This window comes from Entelurus aequoreus, linkage group LG07 (assembly GCF_033978785.1).
Source record: "Entelurus aequoreus isolate RoL-2023_Sb linkage group LG07, RoL_Eaeq_v1.1, whole genome shotgun sequence".
Lineage (NCBI taxonomy): Eukaryota > Metazoa > Chordata > Actinopteri > Syngnathiformes > Syngnathidae > Entelurus > Entelurus aequoreus.
In genome coordinates, this window is record NC_084737.1 from 22,172,689 (window position 1) to 22,190,109 (window position 17,421).

A 17,421-nucleotide genomic window follows, 5' to 3' on the forward strand; every position below is an offset into this window, starting at 1 on the left:
ACCAGAGAGGAAGCCTATCGAATGAACCATTAGTGCACAGGAAGTGCCTTGGGTTCCTTTTGTGTGGGTTTTTTTCATGCCACAGTCCATCCAACTGCCTTTTATGTGCCCTGTGGCTGCCCCATCATCACTACACTAACAGGCCCTGGTTGTTATTACTGTAAAAATGACAAACTAATGGTTAGGTGTCATATCAGCTGTGCATTTCTTGTGTTATGTCTAGGGATGTCCGATAATGGCTTTTTGCCGATATCTGATATTCCGATATTGTCCAACTCTTAATTACCGATACCGATATATATACAGTTGTGGAATTAACACATTATTATGCCTAATTTGGACAACCAGGTATGGTGAAGATAAGGTCCTTTTTTTAAATTAATAAAATGAGATAAATAAATTAAAAACATTTTCTTGAATAAAAAAGAAAGTAAAACAATATAAAAACAGTTACATAGAAACTAGTAATTAATGAAAATGAGTAAAATTAACTGTTAAATAAGGCTGCAGCTAACGATTATTTTTCTATAGATTAATCTATAGATTATTTTTTCCGATTAATCGGTTAATCTATAGATTATTTTTTTCGATTCATCTATAGATTATTTTTCCTTTTACCGATTATTTTTTTTATTTAAAACGAAGATGAAAAAAATAAATGTAGGCCTGTTTTTTCAAAAGGCATGGCTTTTATTTACAAAAAAAAAGAAGTATGGCCACTCAGTCAACATTGACAACAACATGACTAAATATTCTGTAACAATGTAAACATTTAAAACTTTTAACATTTGACAAAATTAAAAGTAGCTTATTTGCTTTTTAATGTGCAAATATAAAAGTAAACATCCAGTGCAAATCTTAATATTCTGCAATAGTATAAGCATTTCAAAAGTAAAAGTATTGCTTATTTTGCTTTAAAATGTGCAAAAATAAAGATAAACATCCAATACAAAAAAGTGCAAAACGAAATATTCTGTAACAACAGTGTAAACATTTCAACAAAAGTGAAAGTATTGCTTATTTGCTAAAATGTGCAAAAATAAAGATAAACATCCAATACAAAAAAGTGCCAATCTAAATATTCTGGAGCACTGTAAACATTAAGTATTGCTTTTAAAATGTGCAAAATAAACATCCAGTCCAACACAGTACACAATAACCAATTCTACTCATTCCAGTGAGTGACTAACAGTTGTAATGAAGAAAGGTTAGCATGTCTACATGCTCTGGTTCTTTTCATGTTTACAATATTCCCAGCAGCTGAAAATAGGCGCTCAGAAGGGGTCGATGTGGCTGGAACTGAGAGCTAATTACCGGTGGCCTTCACCTCAAGCCAGGACTGCGAGTGAGCTGAGCTGCAGTTTAAGTTTCTAGAAGGTCAACGGGCTCATAGTGGTGTTACTAGTAGTTGACTGGGAGGTGTTTATTATCATTTGGGGAGAGTCCGCTGCCCGATGCTCACCTGCTAAACACCTATCTGCTCCACGCTGAAGCGCTGACTACATGCGCTCTGAATACGCACTGCTGATTGGCTGATAACGCTCTGTATAACGCTTTGTGTGTACCAATCAGATGGTTGTGTGGGTGGGACAATGCTGCGTGCTGAGACAGAGGCAGCCGCAGAAGGAGCGAAGCAGCTTGTTAACACTTTAGCAGCTAAAGTTAGCTTTAGCTTAGAAACTCGTTCAGTACACCCCCGTACCGAACCGAAAGCCCCGTACCGAAACGGTTCAATACAAAACACGTACCGTTACACCCCTAGCAGATACAAATGACACATTCATGTTTTTGTGTAATGATGACAACGTATACTCGCGCGGACGATTGACTAGTTGATGGTTTTATTTTCAAATGTTCGTTCATAGCCGTTGTGCTGCTATGATAGGCCATTTCCGCTCGACACAGTGTGCATACAACAACATTATTAGGCCGTGTATTGAAATACTCCCACACTTTACACTTTTGACCACTTTTGGCGTGATTTTTTCCCCCTCGCTCGCACAGTCTGCTTTGCGCTCCGCCATATTTAGTGTGACGTAAATATGCGACGCGTCGACGCACAAAAACGGCGTCGACGTATTTATGTAACCGATGACGTTGACGCGTCGTTTCAGCCTTACTGTTAAAGGTTAGTACTATTAGTGGACCAGCAGTACACACAATCATGTGTGCTTACGGACTGTATCCCTTGCAGATTGTATTGATATATATATATATATCATATATATATCATATCATATCATATATATATATATATATATATATATATATATATATATATATATATATATATATATATATATATATATATATATTATATAATGTAGGAACCAGAATATTAATAACAGAAAGAAACAACCCTTTTGTGTGAATGAGTGTAAATGGGGGAGGGAGGTTTTTGGGTTGGTGCACTAATTGTAAGTGTATCTTGTGTTACTTATGTTAATTTAATTATTTTTTTTAAACAAAAAAAACGATACCGATAATTAAAAAAAACAACGATACAGATAATTTCCGATATTACATTTTAAAGAATTTATCGACATCTCTAGTTATGTTAAATGCGCCATCATGTTAAGGACGAGATGAAGGTGAGGGACATAACGCATGATGGGAGGGTTAATATTAATTGAAACTATGGTCCATTTCTCAAAAAACCTATGTTGTTATTGTGAATAATATCATCAACGCGGCTGAATACTGGTGGTGGTTGAGGACTGTGGGTGCAGGATCTAACACAAACTGAAATGCGCAGATAAGAGTGCAAGTGGAATAAAATGAATGACACTTCGCTTAAAGTTAGTGTAGCTAACATCCAAATAGAGAGACATTAAAAAAGGCTTACCTTCAGTTCGTGTACAGTTCAAACATTAAAAAGGCTTAATGGTCTCCTCTGGTGCACCAGAACACACTGGGCGGTCCGGAAATAGCTTTCCGAACCAAGCCTGTTTTCTTCAAAAGTGGACTTGGAAGGCTAAAGATGAAGAAGTTTTAAAAAATTTAAAAAAAAAAGTAAGTTCGCTGGTCGTGACTTCCTCGTTGCTTTGGAGTCGATGGTTAAAAGTCGCTTCCGGCTTTCGCTCGAGAGTCGCAGCGCGTGCACGCGGTCCGATGTGACGTCAGATGTTGTTCACCTGCCGACGTTATTTTAGGTGACACGACACGACAGTACACGGACACGAACACGAACACGGCACCGCAGGGCGTTTACGTCGTTATTAATTGCTTCCAGAGAAACAAACCGAGAAGAAGGTGGTAGGCGGAGACAGCTTGAGTCATCACGCGCACGTACACACACAGTGACACTTCCAGTAAAAAGCCCGGGTTTAAACTACGGATGCCTGTAAGTGCAATAAAAACACAGCACAAACATCCTCCCAGGCTTTACTAAACAGCTCTGTACTTCATTCGAATTCCTCAAAAAGCAGGTTTTGATAATTGTTCAGCAATACTCATACATCATTTAATAGCAGTGAAGTGCCACCAAGACGAATTTTAAAAAAAAATTAATAACACTAAATGGGCCCTAGTGTGTGAATGTGAGTGTGAATGTTGTCTGTCTATCTGTGTTGGCCCTGCGATGAGGTGGCGACTTGTCTAGGGTGTACAGCAAATAATCCAATGTAAATAATCAAATGTAGATACTAGGGGTGTGGGAAAAAATCGATTCGATTTCGAATCGCGATTCTCACGTTGTGCGATTCAGAATCGATTCTCATTTTTAATAAATCGATTTTTTTTATTTTTTTATTTTATTAATCAATCCAACAAAACAATACACAGCAATACCATAACGATGCAATCCAATTCCAAAACCAAACCCGACCCAGCAACACTTAGAACTGCAATAAACAGAGCAATTGAGAGGAGACACAAACACGACACAGAACAAACCAAAAGTAGTGAAACAAAAATGAATATTATCAACAACAGTATCAATATTAGTTACAATTTCAACATAGCAGTGATTAAAAATCCCTCATTGACATTATCATTAGACATTTATTTAAAAAAAAAAAAAAGAACAATAGTGTCACAGTGGCTTACACTTGCATCGCATCTCATAAGCTTGACAACACACTGTGTCCAATATTTTCACAAAGATAAAATAAGTCATGTTTTTGGTTCATTTAATAGTTAAAACAAATTGACATTATTGCAATCAGTTGATAAAACATTGTCCTTTTCAATTGTAAAAGCGTTTTACAAAAACCTACTACTCTGCTTGCATGTCAGCAGACTGGGGTAGATCCTGCTGAAATCCTATGTATTGAATGAATAGAGAATCGTTTTGAATCGGGAAAAAAAATCGTTTTTGAATCGGAAAAAAATCGTTTTTAAATCGAGAATCGTGTTGAATTGAAAAAAAATCGATTTTGAATCGAATCGTGACCCCAAGAATTGATATTGAATCGAATCGTGGGACACCCAAAGATTCACAGCCCTAGTAGATACTTATTCTTATGCTTTATGATCTCTCTCTCTCTCTCTCTCTCTCTCTCTCTCACTCTATGTCCACTGCTTTCTGTACATATCCTACCAAGTCAGTCCTGCACTGTTCCAATGTCCATTTCTCTGATGATGCAATTGTTGATGACTGAAGTGTTGATATCAACCAAACCTAACTCCCTCACCCCCTCCACATCCCACACCCCGGATTGTAAACAATGTAAATAATTCAATGTATATACTCTGATGATTATCTTGTCTGATGACTGTATTATGATGATAGTATATATCTGTATCATGAATCAATTTAAGTGGACCCCGACTTAAACAAGTTGAAAAACGTATTCGCGTGTTACCATTTAGTGGTCAATTGTACGGAATATGTACTGCACTGTGCAATCTACTAACAAAAGTTTCAATCAATCAATCAAAGCTGAGATAGGCTCCAGCACCACCCGCGACCCAGAAAGGGACAAGTGGTAGGAAATGGAGGGATGGATGGATTTTTTAAAATTTTTGTGCTGAAATCTCTCAGTCAACTTTAGTCGTAAAAAAAAATAGCCAACATGTCATGTTTTTTACATTTTAATGCTCAAGTGAACTAATTATGTTTTTTTTTATTTTGAAGGATTTGCATAAAATGAGTTATCATGTTGAAGATCGGCCACAATATACATAATGCTAGTAATAAAGAGGGGCGCAGCGCCAAATTATGGACCCCCATACACAGGCCTTTGCGAGGAATTCTGGGCTCTCTGAAAAAGTATGGGTGTGGGCCCTTTTTTACCCCATTGCCATCTTCAATATTTTTGTTTTTTAGTGTTCTTGATGGTGCCTGGTGTAATGCACCCAGTTTGTTTCCTTTTTTTATGATGTAAATTATGTATTATTAGTTGTCTTTTAACCTTTTTGTATTTAGGCTATTCAATGAAACATGAATAGCCTAAAATTTAACACATCATGCTGACGTTGCTGAACTTCTTCAGAAGCTATATTAATTATGAGCATCTGACAAAGGTAATTACTCAGTAATTATTTAATTAAAATGTTTAGTAATTATTATCAATTATTCATTACTAAGTATGTGTCATAATACAATTCAATGCAGCCTGTGATTGGAGCACTGTCCGATAGTGATACGTGTATAACAAACATGCACATTCACGCCGTTGCTCTACAATGAACTGGCAACTTTTTTTTTTTTTGTAATGAACTGGTGATTTGTCCAGAGTGTAGTGTGACCAGATGACAGCTAATGTAGGCTCCAGAGTCCAGCCTGCGCTCTGTCAAAGGTAATGTTAAAGACATTAAATTATGGAACAAGTCTAGGCTAATTGTTTCAGCCGCCCTCAATAGTTTTCCTCTCTCACCAGTTGTATTGTCCTGGGCCCTTGCTCTGCTGCTCCTACTTCTGGCCTTCTTCTCAACTCTTTTCTGGTGTCCGGATTTGTGCTATTTGGGGAGCATCCTAACCCTGCTGGAGTTCGCTCGCACTCACTTAATTCCGATGAGGAGGAACCATGGGAAGAACTAACCGCGGAGTGGACCAATGTTCCTCCTAATTTTTCATGTGTCTGAGCAAACGCACAAACTCTCTGAGCATTCCTTGGACCCCATGCGAGCAACATCAGACATTCACACTGTCACCACACCTGTATCACACCTGTCCCGAACCTGACATCATCCATCCATCCATTTTCTACCGCAAGTTAAATGCTTTATTTTATTTTAATAATCATACGATTGAAGTAATTTCCATTATATTATTTTTTAATATAAGTGATTTGGCCCACCGACAATGAAAATTAAAATCTTGTTTTTCATGAGCTGTATGTTGAATGTCTGGGTGGGGGTCATGCTGTGGAAGAATTTGAGACATGTACCATTATTAGAGATGACTTTATGTTCACCTTGAACATTCTCATTTGGCACAATGAGATGTGTGCTGCAGCCCAAGCATGGGATACAGTGTACAACTTTTTGTCTGTTAAATACATCATTGCAGAGTTTTTCATTGGCATTTATATTGAACATTCACAGCTAAGTTTATGTTATATTTATTTTTATGATATTGTTTTTTTTTTTTTTATAACTTACATGTTTAAATGACAACATCTTCAAACGTTAACTCCTCACTCCGACAGCCCTGGTATCAAAACGACTTTAGATGCCATGTTTTATTTTTTGCTGTGTCAGATTCCAAACTTAATATCATGGTACAAAAAAGTCCTCATTGACTACAATTATAACTACGTCGTTTACACAACATAATCATGCATTTTCTAATTGACAGGGTTTCATTTTGGAGAAAAATCTACCGTTAGTGTTATTATTTACTTATTTACTATTTGGCACTGTTTCTCACAGGGCTTGGACGCTATGGTGGATTTTTCACATCTAAATGTTTGCTATTTTTATTTTGGACTGAAGTTGATCTACAGATTTGAGCAAAACAAGTTGAATAAAATATGAATCAAAGGGATTTGTATACACTCCTAGTGGCACTTAACTGGGCTACAAGAGCACATTGTGGATTTATTGATATAGGACAGAATGTGAAACACAAATAATAAAATTCAACATTAAAAAACTCTCTCAAGAAAGGAGAAAAACAAGTCCCCAAAATACTCTGAGAGTTAAAGAATACATTTCTGTTGACAGAAATAGAGAGCTTTGCTGATTTTAAGGACCTATTGTTAAAACGCTTGATAAATATCCTTTATAGATTTTTTTTCCACGGGTACGCTGATTGTCATAGATATAGGGGGAATACAAATCAGAAGTAATGTGACTACTTTGGTGTCTAAACTCTCATTGTCACACAGTGCGCTTCAACGCTTTATGTGAGCGTTCAGGAGTACAATTGATTGATTGATTGATTGATTGAGAAGTTTATTGACATCTTAAATAATTGAATCCATGTAATGCTTTAAAAAGGCAAATGGATGGCACAAAAACCCAAAAGGCTTGTTTCTCATGCTTATCAAATAAAGAAGACAGACACACAGATGTTTGTTTTGTTTATTTGAACAAACAAGTATTTTAGATGATTATTTTGTGCATTAAGAATGTTTAATCTTGATATTTTTACTCATTTCATGTGCTAACTGATAGCTGGTCTTCTTATGTGCGGTGCTGGCACTTGCATTTTCTGCAAAGAATGAAATGTAAACCTGTACACCCATATGGGGAATAATGTGCTTCATTTTATTTTGAAAATTATACACAGTATCATCCGTTTATTTCACTCTGACGTCACAGAAGCACATGTGAAATGACAGGGTGCTTTATATGACATTTTACCGCAAACATATTCCTAGCTGCTTCCTGCCCTGGCACTGATAAGAATATTATGTCAAATTCCCCCACATAGTCACACTGGCTCCCGTGGCGCACAGCGTTAATGCTTGCCTTATAAGCAGTGGTGCTGGATTCGAATCCCAGTCGTAGTTGAGTTAGGAAGCTTTATAAATGTTAATGATGGTAAAATGGTCGTGTTGAACAATGTAGTTCCCATTTTAGAACAAAACACGCATGAAATTAAACTTAAGTTTGGTTTCACATTAATAAACAGTGTGATTTTTTTTTTAATGGGGGTGGCGTGGGCTCCAAATAAAATGCAACAATTCAAAGTCCTACTCTTTGTTGTACAATTGTGCTAATAAAACCAAACGATAGTCCTTGTGTGAACATAATTGTTAAAGGGGAACTACTTTTTTTGGAATTTTGCCTATCATTCATAATCCTTATGTCAGACAAGAACACATATGTTTTTACTTTTTTTGATGCATTATAAGTTGTAAAATATGGCTAGTGCGAGGTGGCTAACATTGAAGCTAATGGGAGTCCATAAAGCCCTCTTAAAGACATCCAAAAACCGCAAACAATATTCCATTTACATGTTGTGATATGGATACTAACCAATCATTAGCGATATTGTTATTATAGAAGATAACGCAGAGGAACTACTTTTAGTGTGTTGGGATCACAGTGACATACTGAGCCGGTAAGCTGCTGCCTCGCTTTTGACCTGGTAAAAGTTCATTCTAAATTATAAATACGGTAAAAGGTTGTGGTCATAGTTGGTCAACTTTGACATTTAACTTAGACCCGGAGATTGCGAGAAAGACACGAAAAAAACGTCTTTTTTACCTTTATGAGTATTATGATTAATTCTTCATATAAATGGGAAGATATGAGCATCCCATCAGTCGGTATCCCAGTGAGAGCAGACCTGGTACAGTAAATAATTGTTTAATTATGTTAGTAGTTTGTATTTCTTGTTTAACATTATCATTTATCGCAAAGTAATCGTTGTATGAAGTCTGCATGATTAGACCAAAATACGTACATTTTACATGTCATTATTAATGTTCCTGTTACTACATTACATATATACTTACAGCATGTATATAAAACCTTAATGGAGGTGTTTTGATGTTTTTTTTTTAAAGCGCTTTAAATTCCATTACCTCAATTGTTTGCTAACTCTTGCTGGCGTTTATGAAATTAAATTAAATGAGTTTATTTCGGTCATAAAATCAACCATTTTGTGCGATCAATTTAACAGCACAGATTATACATATTACCAATCATACACATACACACACAAAAAGAAAAAGAATGACCGAAAAAGGAATAGGCTGAAGCCAAGGCTTATATTTGCCTATCCTATACATTCACTGAAAATTAGATTGCCTGGAACATTAACGTTCAACAAATCAATGGGATGAAAGTAATCGTTGCTATATTTTATAATTTTCCATTATTTCACCTTTCAAGGCTTTCTTAAACCTTAACAAAGAACTACATGTCTTCAACTCATCACTGAGCTTATTCCACCATTTAACTCCTAAAACTGAAATACATTTGTATTTTTTGAGTTAACGCATAAAAAAAAAAAGAAAAACATATATGCGCTTGTCTCACATAAGGATTGTAAATGATACCAAAATGCCCAAAAAAAGTGCAGTTCCCCTTTAAGCATGTCTAAAACAGATAAACCTTACCATAGGTTGGCCTGTCCGTATATGAATAATGGCATTGCTGTGGACCATAATGTCATATTCCAAACCAGACCTGGGCAAAATATAACCCGTCAAGATTTAAAATCCGGCCTGACGGACGTCTCCAAATTATTTTTTGAAACCCATCGAAACTGTAGCCAAATTTTCAAATTATTGTCAGTCTTGAACATTGGAAAGTTTTCCAATGGTTGTAATTTGTCGATTTTGAGTGATAAGCAGGTTAATATGGTAATCATAGGGACTATAGGGGAGAGGTAAGATGAGTCACTTTAAACGTATGTTAAACCTGGGGGTAAGGAAATATGACACACAAATAACATGCAAATATAAGTCTGTGGGAAAGTCAAGCTGTCTGGTTACTCGGTGGTGCAGACATCGCGTTGTGTCAGCGGCGCCGAGCACCTCCAGACCTGACTACTCCGTTTGAAGGTTTAATCTTGTCGCGTTGAGGACGAGACTTTTGGTCAGGGGCGAGGGAGACTCACCCAGGTATTCACGGCCTACTGTGCCGAGGTAGACCCACTACATTGAGTCCAAGTGTAAACAGAGTTAGTATCACACAAGGAGCTAAACCTTCTGCTTTATAGCCGCTCAACCTCTTCTGGTCTGTTGCGCTTGGTAAGGACCTGGGATAGATTTATTAATCTTATCTAATGATCAGTAGCACCTATTAAAAATGGTTATATAACCGTAATAACCTAAAAGGTAGTGATATGCGATACCACTCATGTTCTTTCCGATCCGATACCAAGTATATTAGGTATATTTGTGCAAATATACCTAATGTGTCTGCAAAAATTTAAAAAGTTATATATTTCAAATAATAACCTATCTGTGGAGAGGGGCGTGGTTCACGCGTTCCCTGCAGGCGGGGTGTGTGCAGGGGCCGGCTATGAAGCAGCAGACAGGTGAGTGGATATCTCAGCTGGAACGAGTTATCTAATCACCAGAGGTGTGGACTCGAGTCACATGACTTGGACTCGAGTCAGACTCGAGTCATGAATTTGATGACTTTAGACTCGACTTGACAAAATGTAAAGAGACTTGCAACTCGACTTAGACTTTAACATCAATGACTTGTGACTTCACTTGGACTTGAGCCTTTTGACTTGACATGACTTGCTACTTTCCCCAAAGCCTAAAGTTTAAAAAGTTATTTGGGAGCGCTCCGTAGCTTTCATTTTGTACGTGTCTGTCTCTCAGCGTGTGTGCTGCGTGTCAGCGTGTGTGCTCTCAGTACAACAGCCAATCAAATTAGATCTACATTGTTTTCATCACACAGCATTCAGCCAATCAAATTGCAGGACAACCAATGAACAAGAGTTGTCAAACAACGCGCCAGTGAGAAAGATTTATACCAAAGTTGGTTTCGTTCGGATATAAAAACTACGACTTGGTCAACAAAAAACGAATTGCCGTATGCAAATCACGCAGTTCGAATATTACAGACGGAGACGCAACAACTTCCAACTTCGTTCGACATTTGAAGTTGCACAAAGAAGGGTAAGTTTTGAATGTAAGCTAACGTTTATTGGCTAAGTAACATGACTTTTATTTGCTGTGTAGTTAAATCAGTGAGGCTGTAAACTCACTGCTAACGTCATAACCATAGACATCTTATAAGTAGACGCAGCATCGAGCGCTACTGCTTACTGGCGCAGACGAGACGCGGGGCCGCCATCTTGGAGTGGTGATCCGCTCCACTCAGTGCAATTCATTTGGCAGGAGCAATGAACTGTCAGCGCATTTAATTCATTTTACCTCACTGAATACCACTCATTTTCACGCACTTTTTTGTCATACGTGTAGCTATGATAACGGACACATGTTTTATTATTCATAGTTTGCTTAACTGTAATAGAATATTCTTATATGCTATAAGTGACCAGACGTCCGAGATCAAAACTGGGAATATAAACCCAGAGATGGGGGAAAAAAACGGTCAGCTATTTTTAAGTTGAAGAAACAATATAATTACGTTATATATACATGCGTATATCCTACATAAACAATGTATGAATACATTAGATATCTATATATCTTATAGACCGTATCTCTGTTGCTGCAGCAGCAGAGAGTTTATTCTGTCTTGACACTTTGTATTGATATTTTGTATTACATTCTTCCCTTAAATGATAATGTTTACAGTGATTGTTATATATGTATTTTTTATGTATGTCGCTTTGGATAAAAGCGTCTGCCAAATACTTAAACATATATAAACACCTGAAAGTCTTTATATCAGCTAAAACCACCAATCTGTTTCACTGGATTCAGAATCAAACCAAATGCTGTCTTACCCAACAATGTTAGTATTTGAATATTGTTACTTGAAGACTTATTCCTGGTTACAATTATACTGTTAAGAAAGTATTGTCTTATATTTTGCCTAAAATGAGAATGCATCATAATCAGTGGCGGCTGGTGAATTTTGTTTTAGGTGGGGCTGAAGGTTTGTAAACCAAACCCCTGTAGGGGCGTCATCCTCCCCCAGAAGACTTGTTTGTGATTTTCACATACAAATATTGAAGATCTTTGCTCCTTCTTAACTCTGTGGTAATGTTATTTTCATAAAATACAACCAAAAGTACATTAATGTTAAATCTTACTTGTGAAAAGTAATCCCCCGATTCCTATTTTCAACAGTCCGCTCATTTGAGCAGGAAAACGCTGAACACCAACCCGGCATCTTTGTTTTCTACCTGTCAACTGTCAGTTTAGGCTGCTCGCCGGCTCCTCATCACCACTTCAAGATGCAATTTGCTCGCGTCACAGCAACCAATACTGCGTCTACTTATAAGATGTCTATGGTTATAACATCATTTCAAACACAGCAATATGTTGCGTCCACTGCAGTTTGCTTCCTTATTCATACTTTTTGTCAAGTGATTTCTTTAAGCAGGGTTGCATGAGGTACCTACACATAACGTTACGTTAGTCATTGTATCACACACAGTAACATAACGTTAGACGGCGGTCAGCAGCACCGCATATTTTAGCCACCTACAAAAAGACAAACATAGTCAAATAAAGGTCAGTTAAAATGTATACTATATTAAGAATATGTGTACATATTGCATAGGGCCCTGACATCTAAAAAGTACAACTCTGTTCATTGTTATGTTCATGTATTTGTTATGTTTTTCATGCGTACGCACACATAAACACACATACAGTATGAGATGAAATCAATGAGATAAGGTAAGAACAGAATAGAAACTGCTGTGGAACTAGTTACAATGCAATATGCCATGGAAATACAATGTTAACACTTTTGTACAAATAAGTACAGTTGCACTTGTTTTTGCAAATGTGTTTATTCTGTAAAGGAATGAGTTAAATGTTTAAAATTGTTTAAACTATTAAAATGACTGGTTAATAGTGCTATTATGAATTGCAATGTCAGTACTATTTTTTTTCCTGCTATTTCAAATGCACTTGTTTTAATAAATAAATACAGCGGTTTAAAAGCATACACAATCTGTGTAAAAATATTAGTCTGTGGTTAAAAGGACTTGAAAGGACTCGAAACTCAAAATGCAGGACTTGTGACTTGACTTGAGACTTTCCAGTCTTGACTTTGGACTTGACTCGGGACTTGCCTGTCTTGACTCGGGACTTGACTCGAGACTTGAGGGCAAAGACTTGAGACTTACTTGTGACTTGCAAAGCAATGACTTGGTCCCACCTCTGCTAATCACCTGTTCCCTTATTAGCAGCGTCGGAGACCATGAGGCGGGAGGTGAGCTGGAGAGCGAGAGAGCGACGCTGCCTGGAAGTGCTGAAAAGCCAAAAGACTTTGTAAATCGTGATCATTAAAACAACTGTAAAACGCCGCAGCAGAGTGTTGTGCCCTTTCCTGTGGTCCCAGAAGAACCCGAGTCAAGAGACATCTTCACAGTATCTGATAACATAAAGAATACACGACAGAGTTATTCATTTATTTCAAATACTAAAGTATATTGAGGTAGTGGCGTAAACTTTCATGATGAACAATATAGCCGAGCTATTACAATAGAAAAAACAAGACAAAATCTCACAAAGTACACACAAATTGTGTTTTTAAACCATAATAAGTGAAATAATAAAAGCTATAAAATCAATTATGAAGAACTACTATTAGAATAAAAACAAAATCCCAGAGGTGGGACCAAGTCATTGCTTTGCAAGTCACAAGTAGGTCTCAAGTCGTTGCCCTCAAGTCTCGAGTCAAGTCCCGAGTCAAGACAGGCAAGTCCCGAGTCAAGTCCAAAGTCAAGACTGGAAAGTCTCAAGTCAAGTCCCAAGTCCTGCATTTTAAATTTCGAGTCCTTTCAAGTCCTTTTAACCACAGACTAATATATTTACACAGATTGTGTATGCTTTTAAAACGCTGTATTTATTTATTAAAACAAGTGCATTTGAAATTGCAGGGGAAAAAAAGTGCTGACATTGCACTTCATAATAGCACTATTATCCAGTAATTTTAAACATTTAACTCATTCTTTTACAGAATAAACACATTTGAAAAAACAAGTGCAACTGTACTTATTTGCACAAAAGTGTTAACATTGTATTTCCATGGCATATTGCATTGTAACTAGTTCCACAGCAGTTTCTATCCTGTTCTTACCTTATCTCATTGATCTCATCTCGTACTGTCTGTGTGTTTATGTGTGCGTACATATGAAAAACATGAACAAAACAATGAACAGAGTTGTACTTTTTAGATGTCAGGGCCCTATGCAATATGTACACATATTGTTAATATAGTATACATTTTAACGTTACGTTACTGTGTGTGATACATTGACTAACGTAACGTTTTGTCTAGGTACCTCATGCAACCCTGCTTAAAAAAATCACTTGGCAAAAAGTATGAATAAGGTAGCGAACTGCAGTGGACGCAACAGATTGCCGTGTTTGCAATGACGTTATAACTATAGACATCTTATAAGTAGAAGCAGCATTGGTTGCTGTGACGCGAGCAATTTGGCCGCCATCTTGAAGTAGTGACAGTTGACAGGTAGAAAATAAAGATGGTGTTCAGCGTTTTCCTACTCAAATGAGCGGACTGTTGAAAATAGGAATCGGGGGATTACTTTTCACAAGTAAGATTTAACATTAATGTACTATTGGTTGTATTTTATGAAAATAATATTACCACAGAGTTGAGAAGGAGCAAAGATCTTCAATATTTGTATGTGAAAATCACAAAGAAATCTTCTGGGGGAGGATGACTGCCCTACAGGGGTTTGGTTTACAAACTTTCAGCCCCACCTAAAACAAAATTCACCAGCCGCCACTGATTATGATGCATTCTCATTTTAGGCAAAATATAAGACAATACTTTCTTAACAGTATAATTGTAACCAGGAATAAGTCTTCAAGTAACAATATTCAAATACTAACATTGTTGGGTAAGACAGAATTTGGTTTTATTCTGAATCCAGTGAAACAGATTGGTGGTTTTAGCTGATAAAGACTTTCAGGTGTTTATATATGTTTATGTTGAAGTCTTTGGCAGACGCTTTTATCCAAAGCGACATACATAAAAAATACATATAAAACAATGACTGTAAACATGATCATTTAAGGGAAGAATGTAATACAAAATATCAATACAAAGTGCCAAGACAGACTATAAGATATATATATATATATATATATATATATATATATATATATATATATATATATATATATATATATATATATATATATATATATATATATATATATATATATATATATATATATATATATAAATGTATTCATACATTGTTTATGTAGGATATACGCATGTATACATAACCTAACCATATTGTTTCTTCAATTTAAAAATAGCTGACCGTTTTTTTCCCCTTTCTCTGGGATTATATTCCCAGTTTTGATCTCGGACGTCTGGTCACTTATAGCGTATAAGAATATTATATTACTGTTAAGCAAACTATGAATAATAAAACGCGCCAAAACATGTTTCCTTTATCATAGCTACACGTATGACAAAAAAGCGCGTGAAAATCAGTGGTATTCAGTGAGGTAAGATGAATTAAATGCGCTGACAGTTCATTGCTCCTGCCAAATGAATTGCGCTGAGTGGAGCGGATCACCACTCCAAGATGGTGGCCCCGCGTCTCGTCTGCGCCTGTAGGCAGTAGCGCTCGATGCTGCGTACCCTTATAAGATGTCTATGGTTATAACGTTAGCAGTGAGTTTACAGCCTCACTGATTTAACTACACAGCAAATAAAAGTTACGTGACTTAGCCAATAAACGTTATCTTACATTCAAAACTTACCCTTTGTGCAACTTCAAATGTCGAACGAAGTTGGAAGTTGTTGCGTCTCCGTCTGTAATATTCGAACTGCGTGATTTGCATACGGCAATTCGTTTTTTGTTGACCAAGTCGTAGTTTTAATACCCTAACGAAATTAACTTTGGCATAATTGTTTCTCACTGCCGCATTGTTTGACAACTCTTGTTCGGTGGTTGTCCTGCAATTTGATTGGATGAATGCTGTGTGATGAAACCAACATAGATCTAATTTGATTGGCTGTTGTACTGAGAGCACACCAGCTGACAGGAACAACACGCTGATAGACACAGACGAAGAAAATGATAAATACGGAGCGGCGCGCTCCCAAATAACTTTTTAATCTTTGGGTTTTGGGGAAAGTAGCAAGTCATGTCAAGTCAAAAGGCTCAAGTCCAAGTGAAGTCACAAGTCATTGATGTTAAAGTCTAAGTCGAGTTGCAAGTCTCTTTACATTTTGTCAAGTCGAGTCCAAAGTCATCAAATTCATGACTCGAGTCTGACTCGAGTCCAAGTCATGTGACTCGAGTCCACACCTCTGCAAAATCCCAATTCAGTTACATGAACATGTTGATGTAAACATACTGAATAACACTCAACAAAAGCATCCAACTTTGACACATTGCCTCATTCACAAGTTTAGATCGTTTTCTACAATGTCTTTCTGTTAATGATATACATCGGAGGTGTCCTAACTTTTTCCACTGAGGGCCACACACGGAAAAATTCAAGCATGTGGGGGCCATTTTGATATTTTTCCTTTTCAAACCATAACAAAATATATGGATTTTTTATTTATTTTACCTTTAGGAGTCCCCGGGACCATAAAGGGTCTCAGTCATTAAAATGTTAAAAATAAGTCAAATTATTATTTTTTTGTTATTATTTAACGCTTACAGTAAATCTCTATATCAACTTCAAGTTGATATAAAGTAATAAAAAATAAAAAGGTTTTGTGGCTTTTCTGTCAAAAACAACTTTTTTTTAATAGTAAAACTGAAATATGCAGTATTTAGTAATTAGAGCCCTAAAAGATCAATAATGCAGGACACCATTGATTTTAATTATTTAATATTTTCGATTAATCACAGTGAAAAGATAAATAAAATACCACTAAATATATTTGGGATCCAAAAGGTGCCCCACTCATAAAGTGATACATTTTTTCTTTCAACACTTAAGTTACGAGATCAACTTCAGATATATCTGTCGATTTTACGTTTGAACTATTATGCGCTTTTGTCAAAGAAAACTTTGATGTTTTTATATGACAACTACACAATATATGCAATATTTACCACGTAAAACATTTTAAAGTGAAATATTTGAATTAATTGGAGCCTTGAAAATAATTCATTATAACATGGATTTTTTGTCATAATTTTTTTTTTTTGCGCAATGGCAAAAAAAAAAAATGTTGTAATGTTCTTTTTTATTTTTGCAATAGCATTTCCAGAATGTGTGGCGGGCCGGTAAACAATTAGCTGCGGGCCGCAAATGGCCCCCGGGGCCGCACTTTGGACACCCCTGATATACATCATCTCAAAAAACTAACATGTTGACGTAAACATACTGAATAACACTCAACAAAAGCATCCAACTTTGACACATTGCCTCATTCACAAGTTTAGATCGTTTTTTACAATGTCTT

The 17,421-nt window shown here is 36.4% G+C and overlaps 1 protein-coding gene and 1 long non-coding RNA gene across 4 annotated transcripts in view; one reads left to right on the forward strand and one right to left on the reverse strand.

Moving 5' to 3' along the window:
* The window catches only part of stat6 (signal transducer and activator of transcription 6, interleukin-4 induced), a 36,656-nt gene extending 33,338 nt beyond the window's left edge, over nucleotides 1-3,318 (reverse strand). For 2 of the 3 annotated variants that reach the window (XM_062052869.1, XM_062052871.1), the window contains exon 1: nucleotides 2,846-3,318. The gene's annotated coding sequence lies outside the window, so the exon portion shown is untranslated. The remainder of the gene's footprint in view (nucleotides 1-2,845) is intronic. The other variant, XM_062052872.1, reaches the window with a different exon arrangement.
* Nucleotides 3,135-6,570, forward strand: LOC133653515 (uncharacterized). Its single transcript, XR_009826743.1, has 3 exons — nucleotides 3,135-3,343; nucleotides 5,679-5,741; nucleotides 5,823-6,570. It is a non-coding gene; the product is annotated as an uncharacterized LOC133653515 (long non-coding RNA).
* The last annotated feature ends 10,851 nt before the right edge of the window (nucleotides 6,571-17,421 follow it).